Raw genomic sequence first — 9,425 nt, 5'->3', positions numbered from 1 at the left:
CAGTTTTGGACCATGAAATTTTACATCATTATAACTAGGTTCAAACATCTTTATTAATCAAAATAGGAACTACTACATTCAACACATTTTTACCAACGAGAAATACGTTTGTTTATTCCTGTAGCATAAAAATCCTTGCTTGGCAAACTCTTGGAAAGCATTTTGTGCATCCTGTTATTTGTGGAAACAGTTTCCCGGCAAGAAGTTCTCCAGATGCTTGAAGAAGTGGTAGTCATTTGGCAAGAGGTCTGGTGAATACAGAGGTAAGGCCAAACTTCATAGCCCAATCCTTTCAACTTTTAAAGCATTGGTTGTGTGACATTCAGTCGGGCTATGTCATGGAAAATTAAGCCCTTTCTGTTGACCAGTGCCGGCTGCAGGTGCTGCAGTTTTCAGTGCATCTCGTCGATTTGGTGAGCATTATTTTCAGATGTGATAGTTTCACCAGGATTCAGAAAGCCGTAGTGGATCAGAATGGCAGCAGACCACCAAACAGTGACCATGATCTTTTTTTGGTGCAAATTTGGCTCTGGGAAGTGCTTTAGAGCTTCCTCTCTGCTCAAACACTGAGCTGGTCATCACCAGTTATCATAAAATCCACTTTTCATCACACATCGCAATCCAATCGAAAAATGGTTCACTGTTGTTGGATAGAATAAGAGAGATGGGTTCACAGCCAAATTCTACCAGACATACAAAGAGGAGCTGGTACCATTCCTTCTGAAACAATTCCAAGCAATCCAAAAAGAGGGAATCCTTCCCAAATCATTTTATGAAACCAACATCATCCTGATACCAAAACCCAGCAGAAACTCAGCAAGAAAAGAAAACTTGAGGCCAATATCCATGATGAACATAGATGCAAAAATCTTCAATACAATACTGGCAAACCCATTGCAACAGCACATCAAAAAGCTTATCCACCATGATCAAGTAGGATTCATCCAGGGGATGCAAGGCTGGTTCAACATACGCAAGTCTATAAACGTAATTCGCCACATAAACAGAACCAAAGACAAAAACCACATGATTATCTTAATTGATGCAGAGAAGGCCTTTGACAAAATTCAACAGCCCTTTATGCTAAAAACCCTCTAACTAGGTATTGATGGAATGTATCTCAAAATAATAAAAGCTATTTATGACAAACCAACAGCCAATATCATACTGAATAGGCGAAAACTGGAAACATTCCCTTTGAAATCTGGCACTAGACAAGGATGCCCTCTCTCACCACTCCTATTCAATATAGTATTGGAATTTCTAGCCAGAGCAATCAGGCAAGAAAAAGAAATAAAGGGTATTCAATTAGGAAAGGAGGAAGTCAAATTGTCTCTATTTGCAGACGACATGATTGTATATTTAGAAGACCCCATTGTCTCAGCCCAAAATCTCCTGAAACTCATAAGCAACTTCAGCAAAGTCTCAGGATACAAAATCAATGTGCAAAAATCACAAGCATTCCCATACACCAATAACAGACTTAAAGAGAGCCAAATCAAGAACGAACTGCCATTCACAATTGCTACAAAGAGAATAAAATACCTAGGAATACAACTAACAAGGAACGTAAAGGATCTCTTCAAGGAGAACTACAAACCACTGCTCAACGAAATAAGAGAGGACACAAACAGATGGAGAAACATTCCATGCTCATGGTTAGGAAGAATCAATATTGTGACAATGGCTATACTGCCCAAAGTAATTTACAGATTCAACACTATCCCCATCAAGCTACCAATGACCTTCTTCACAGAACTGGAAAAAACCACCTTAAACTTCGTATGGAACCAAAAGAGAGCCCACATAGCCAAGTCAATTCTAAGCAAGAACAAAGCTGGAGGCATCACACTACCAGACTTCAAACTATACTACAAGGCTACAGTAATCAAAACAGCATGGTACTGGTACTGAAACAGAGATATAGACCAATGGAACAGAACAGAGGCTTTGGAGGCACCACCACACATCTACAACCATCTGATCTTTTACAAACCATCTGACAAAAACAAGCAATGGGGAAAGGATTCCCTGTTTAATAAATGGTGTCGGGAAAACTGGCTAGCCATGTGCAGAAAGCAGAAACTGGACCCCTTCCTAACACCTTACACTAAAATTAACTCCAGATGGATTAAAGACTTAAACATAAGACCTAACACCATAAAAACCCCAGAAGAAAATCTAGGCAAAACCATTCAGGACATAGGCGTAGGCAAGGACTTCATGACCAAAACACCAAAAGCATTGGTAACAAAAGCCAAAATAGACAAATGGGACCTAATCAAACTCCACAGCTTCTGCACGGCAAAAGAAACAGTCATTAGAGTGAATCGGCAACCAACAGAATGGGAAAAAATTTTTGCAATCTACCCATCTGACAAAGGGCTGATATCCAGAATCTACAAAGAACTAAAACAGATTTACAAGGAAAAAAAAAAAAACAAGCCCATTCAAAAGTGGGAGAAGGATATGAACAGACACTTTACAAAAGACAACATACATGAGGCCAACAAACATGAAAAAATGCTAATCATCTCTGGTCATTAGAGAAATGCAAATCAAAATTACATTGAGATACCATCTCAAGCCAGTTAGAATGGTGATCATTAAAAAATCTGGAGACAACAGATGCTGGAGAGGATGTGGAGAAATAGGAACACTTTTACACTGTTGGTGGGAGTGTAAATTAGTTCAACCATTGTGGAAGACAATGTGGCGATTCCTCAAGGATCTAGAAATAGAAATTCCATTTGACCCAGCAATCCCATTACTGGGTATATATCCAAAGGATTATAAATATTTCTACTGTAAGGATATATGCACATGAATGTTCACTGCAGCACTATTTACAATAGCAAAGACCAAGAACCAACCCAAATGCCCATTGATGGTAGACTGGACAGGGAAAATGTTGCACATATACACTATGGGATACTATGCAGCCATAAAAAACAATGCTTTCATGTCCTTTGTAGGGACATGGATGAACCTGGAAACCATCATTCTCAGCAAACTAACACAAGAACAGAAAATCAAATACCACATGTTCTCACTCATAGGTGGGTGTTGAACAATGAGAACACATGGACACAGGGAAGGGAGCATCACACACTGGGGTCTGTCGGGGGAAATAGGGGAGGGACAGCGTGGGGAGCTGGGGAGAGATGGCATGGAGAGAAATGCCCGATATAGGTGATGGGGAGGAAGGCAGCAAATCACACTGCCATGTGTGAACCTATGCAACAGTCTTGCATGTTCTTCACATGTACCCCCAAACCTAAAATGTGATAAAAAGAAATCTGAAAGAAAATATTTCAGGGTTTTTAGATTGTCTATGCTAATTGACCTTATATACTGAGATATCCACAAATAGCCAACCTAGCTGAGAAGATTTGGTATATATGTTAAAAGTAAGAATGAATTAAAAGCATGTTGTGAAAAAAAAAAGAATAAGAGAAGACAACACTTCAACAATATTTCTTTTTACTTTCGCTCAGCTCATGATGCACACACAGTTACCGAGCTTTTTCACCTTTCCAATTTCCTTCATGTACCAAAGGACCATAGAATGGTGGACACTGAGTTCTTCCACAACTTCTTAGATATTTGTTAAGAGGATCAGCTTTGATAATTGCTCTCAGGTGGTTGCGGTCAACTTCCAATGGCCAGCCACTGTGCTTCTCATCTTCAGGGCTCTCATCTGTTTTGCAAAACTTCTTGAACCATCACTCCACTGCAGGTTTGTTAGTAGTTCCTGGGCCAAATACATTGTTGATGTTGTGAGTTGTCTCTGCTGCTTTATAACCCATTTTGAATTTGATTAAGAAAATCACTAGACTTTGCTTTTTGTCTAACATCATTTCCATAGTCTAAATAAACATAAACAGCAAGTAATACGTCATTAGCAGAAAAACATAGTGAGAAATGTCCATTAAAATGATGTATAACAACATTTCAGAATGTATTTAAATATCAGATGGCAAATTCCAACATTGCAAAAACTGCAATTACTTTTGCACTCACCTAATAAGTTGAGTGCATTAGATATTCTAGCAAACTCAGATATTCTAGGAAATAAAATATTCTCTAGGAAACTAATTTCAAGTTCTTTGTGGGAGTCGAGCAGTCTTTTTGAGGCATTGTCTTCACAGGAAAAGTAGAGTCCAGTTGGGTTTTTCTTTGACTCTGATGGCACTATGAAGTAATCAGTGACATCTAAAAGCTTACCCCTAGGACAGTGATGTTTGTCCCTTGTTCAAAACACTTTTATACTGATGAAATTTCCTGGTCACAGATTTCTTCAGGACACAAAGACTTTTTAGGGCCTTCTGCAAATAAGAATTTTCTATCCTTAGGACTCTGTATCAGGGTTTCTGATTCTGGGGACATTGCTGAAATTTCCCAGATCACATTTTGTAGAAAGTCTCCAAATACAGCTGGCTGTCAGCAAACCCTCTGAATGGGCCTCTAGCATTTTCAGCCCTGCCATTGTTATGGGGTAGTGGACAATCAGCCTTTTGTAGGCACCACTCCACCAATATGATGAATTATCTTCAGGCTCCTGATGGAATTTGTTTTATTAAACAAGCAAAGCCTACTGGTAGTGGTATTTCATGCAGCAGCCAATGCATTTCTTCATGCATAGGGCTGTGAATTGAAAACACACTAAGGAATATTTCTGCAAACCTCTGGATTTTTCTGGGGTAAGGAAAGAGAAGCCTTTAAATGAGATATCTTGGCTGGAGAGAAGGTCATCTGTACTCCTTGAGTAAGGTCCAGAATAGCTTCTCAGTGGCATTCATTTCACTGGTGACTCAAGTTCAGATGCCTTAATGTGAGAATACTCTTGTCTAGGTTTGTAATTATTCCTTGCTTGCCTTTTTATCATTTCTGCTCCTCTGATTATATAATGTATGGAAGGTAGGGGACTCTTAAGAGATGAAATGTGGGTTTACTCTTCAAACAGGAGACTGGATTTTAATCTTTGCTGTGTCACTTTAATATACAAATAATTTAAGCTTATAAATGTTCAAATTTTTAACCTGTAAAAAATTAGACAAATGCCTAGACGTCTCCCTGGGTGGTTGTGAAGATTAAATGAGACAATGTATGCAAAGTACATTAGAAACCATAAAGTGTCATATGAAAGGAAGTTATGATTATCATTGGTGAGTATATCAGTTAGAATGGTGTTTGGTTATAAGCACTGGAAACTCTGACTGTAGTGGCTTTAACAGGCAGGAGTACATTTATCCCAAGAGAAAAGAACAAAAAGTAAAAAGGAAGGCAGTTCAGACCTGGGACTGCTGAAAGAAGTGACCTAGTACCCAGGCCACTATTTTTTGTTTGCCATCCTTTTGCTCTCACAATTTGTCTGTGGTGTTTGGTGACTCTTATTTTCCATTTAATTAAAATAAAGAAAGAGGAAAGTGAGATTATCATATGGGAAAAACAAATGCTTTCCCAACTATAACCAGCAGACTATAGTGGCAAAATATACTGCTTGAATGCCATTGGCCAGATCTTTGTCATATGGTCACCCTAACTACAAGGGAGGCTAGGAAGGTGAGGGATTTTTTGCCTTTTATAGTGACATTTTGCCAGTCCAAATAAAAAAAGGGTTGCTGTTAGGAAAAAGGGAAGAATGGGGATGGGGTGGACAACCAACAATGCCCGCCATTGTGATAATGTAGAAGCAAGTATCTCAGAGGCAGGTGAAAACACTTCTATGTCCAAACAGGATTCTTTCTATATCTCTGATATAATATGCAGGATATGAATTTTAATAAAATTCCCCAGGTGAGTCATATGCACATTAAAGTTTGAGGAGCACTGATCTATACTGTCTGTCTACACACTTCTTTACCTTACTTTATCCTTTGGGATTCTGGCATTGAGTCCCTTCCTATCAGTCTTTAAAAACTGTAACCTTAAGTCAGTAGGGATATAGAAGACATGAACAGTACTTTCATCCATCTTGACCTAGTTGCCATTTATAGAACATTCTATCCCAATACATCAGAATATATATTCTTTTTAAACATTTAATGAAAGGATTTAACTCCCAAACTCCAAAGCAAGTTGTTCTAAAAAGACTTATTAAATAATCTTAAAAAAGAGATTTTAAATTGTACATGAGAAATGCTTTTAAGTACAGAATTATGGGGCACTCTGAATACTAATTTAAAATAAGAAAGAAATATAAAACCCCTTTAAAACTCACATAATTTTCCCATTTCCCTTGAAGAAGATATTAATATCTCTGATATCACATAGGAGTAAAAATTGAGGGGAGGTCCCAATATCCAATTTAATAGAGCTATGATTATTCAAGCTTTAGACTTAAATTTTTAAAATAGAGCCATGGTTGTTCAGTAGAGATTAATATCCAAATAAGGAAAATGAAGAAAGGGACTAAAAATCAAGTAAATAGGATATCTGAGTTTTAATGCGGAAGAATTTTTATATCATTATTTTACAACCCTGAATACCAAAGTCAGTGATGTCTCCAAAAGGCAACGGGAAGTGTACCATTCTTTGGAGCACTATAAAAAGTGAAAGGTCATCTGCCATATCTAATATGGCATACTCTAATGGAAAAAATCATCAAAATTATTTTCCTTCTTATGACTCTGTGGTAACAGTTTAGTCAAGAAAATAAATCATAATTTGTGATTTCCAACATTTAATATGTGCTATATTACGATATACCCATCCTGTATATTTATGCTTTTTTGTATACATTTTTCACCTTATTGAATATGAATATCTCCATATTTTTATAGCTATGGTTGCTTTCTAATTTTTTTCCTCCTTATTGCTTACGAATTGTTTCATTCTAACAATGATTTATAAATCTTAACACTATAGATGTATTGCTGTCAGTTATTACACCTAAAAATAAATTATTTTACAGAGACTACTAAGGATGTCCATTTTTTTCCTGAGAGTCTTGCCTTTTTTTTTTTTTTTTTTTTTTTTTTTTCCCCGAGACGGAGTTTCGCTCTTGTTACCCAGACTGGAGTGCAATGGTGTGATCTCGGCTCACCGCAACCTCCGCCTCCTGGGTTCAGGCAATTCTCCTGCCTCAGCCTCCTGAGTAGCTGGGATTACAGGCACGCGCCACCGTGCACAGCTAATTTTTTGTGTTTTTAGTAGAGACGGGGTTTCACCATGTTGACCAGGATGGTCTCGATCTCTTGACCTCGTGATCCACCCGCCTCGGCCTCCCAAAGTGCTGGGATTACAGGCGTGAGCCACCGAGCCCGGCCGAGTCTTGCCATATTTTAAGGATGATATATAATTATGGGGATAAGGGATGGTATGTAAAAATAGCAAGGACACACTTGTTTAAAAAAGAAAAGTTTATCTTTGAAGAAAGCCCTGGACTTTGATGATTTAAGAAGAATTTTAATTATTATCCTCAAGCAATATTCAGTTTTCTGGTTTGATGAGGCTATATTTTTCATTTACTACAGTAAAAAATAAAGCATATGAAATTATAAACAAGACAGCTGTATGTGTATGTCTATCACTGCACTATTCACAGTAGCAAAATCATAGAAACAACCTAAGTGTCCATGAATGGTTGATTTGGTAAAGAAAATGCACATATATATACATACACACATATATGTAACATTTATTGTATATATACACAATAACATTTATTGTATACAAATTCTATATACTGTGTATATATGTATAGATATATACATATATATATTGTGTGTGTGTGTGTGTGTGTGTATATATATGTATGGTATGTGTGTAAATCACGTCCTTTGCAGCAACATAGATGGAGCTAGAGGCCATTATCTTAAGAGAACTAACTTGGAAACAAAATTAACTATCACATGTTCTCATTTATAAGTGGGAGCTAAACAATGGGTACACCTATGGACATAAAAATGGAAATAATAGACACTTGGGACCACAATGGGGCGGGTATAAGAGGAGGCTAAGGGTTGAAAAATTACCTATTGGGTAATGTTCACTCTATGAGTGTTGGGTATACTAGAAACCCAGTCTCCTCCTTTACACAGTATACCCATGTAATAAAACATGCACATGGTATCCCCTGAATCTAAAATTTAAAAAATAAAGTATAAGAAATTATTTGAAATTTCAAATTGTTACATAACTCAACTGACAGATTTCAAATACCTTATTTTCCTATATGGCTGAGAGGTAGTTGTGAATTTGTTAAACTTGGTTTTGGTATATTCTGGAAAAATATTAAGAATAATGAGTATCAAATTGGGCCAAATAATAATAATATTCATCTTTGCTATCTGATTTAATTCAAAGAGCACAGGCTTGGGGTCAGACATATTGGAGATCAATTCCATGTTCTGTCTATTACTAACTCCTTTTTATAAGGCTAGGCTGTGAATTAAGTGAGATTAAAAGTACATAATTTACAAAAGGTTACATTCCTTCCCCCTATTTTTACTATACATAGAATAAGGTATCCATTAGATTACCATTTAGAGTACTATTGACAAATATTAGTTTTTAGAAATAAATCTAATATATTGATATGCCAGTTTCATACCATCCAAATGATCTTTTCTGCAAAAAATTAGTTCAATTTAATTAGTAGCATGTCATTTAGATAAGTGAAATTACAAATGGTACAGGTTGCTTTGGTTTGTTTAAAAAACTAAATAAAAATGATTGTGTAAGCTCAGGTACTTCCCAGAAAAAGAAAAAAGAAAAAAATAAGAAAATTAGCACGCACACACTGTGGGGACAATGGGAGAGTGTCCACACTTACACATAGCTACTAAGTAGAAAGCTGTAAATAAACACTCTGATAATAGAGATGAAAAAGGGGAGATTAACTGAGAGAGTTAGACACTGAAGAAATGGATTCCGTGAGGTGGACATTTTGCTTGTAATAACTATCAAAGAAAAAGAGAGAGAGAAAAAGAAGAAAGAGGAGAGTGAGAAAGAGGAATAAGGAGTGGTAGAGACAGAAGTGTGACAGGACAAACCAATTATGTATGAGCTTAAGCCAAGGAAGTAAAAGAAAAAGATAATAATAATAAAGTCTATGAAAATATATATCAGAAACTTTTTCATAGACATTTATAATTAAATTCATGTGTATTATTTTTAAATTATTTATTTATAAATGCTTATTGTAATCAATATTAATAGCTTAATTTTATAACTATAAATTATCATGACATTTAATATGCTTATGACTACTACCTGACAGCTGTAGATTACTGGACAGAGGGAGAGAGAGAGGTGCAAAAATAGATAAATTAATAAAATAAAATCTGACACATCTCTCTCCATATATATGGTTTCAAAGATATATTTAATGATACATGGGCCTGGGTTAAAAAATGAGACATTACAGTCTAAAATTCCCTGTATAAGCTTATAATTAGAAGATATCAGAGAACATACTG

The sequence above is a fragment of the Aotus nancymaae genome, unplaced genomic scaffold (genome assembly GCF_030222135.1).
Source record: "Aotus nancymaae isolate 86718 unplaced genomic scaffold, 86718_ANA_hifiasm-v0.15.2.pri h1tg000002l, whole genome shotgun sequence".
NCBI lineage: Eukaryota > Metazoa > Chordata > Mammalia > Primates > Aotidae > Aotus > Aotus nancymaae.
Note: the sequence above shows the minus strand (reverse complement) of the source record.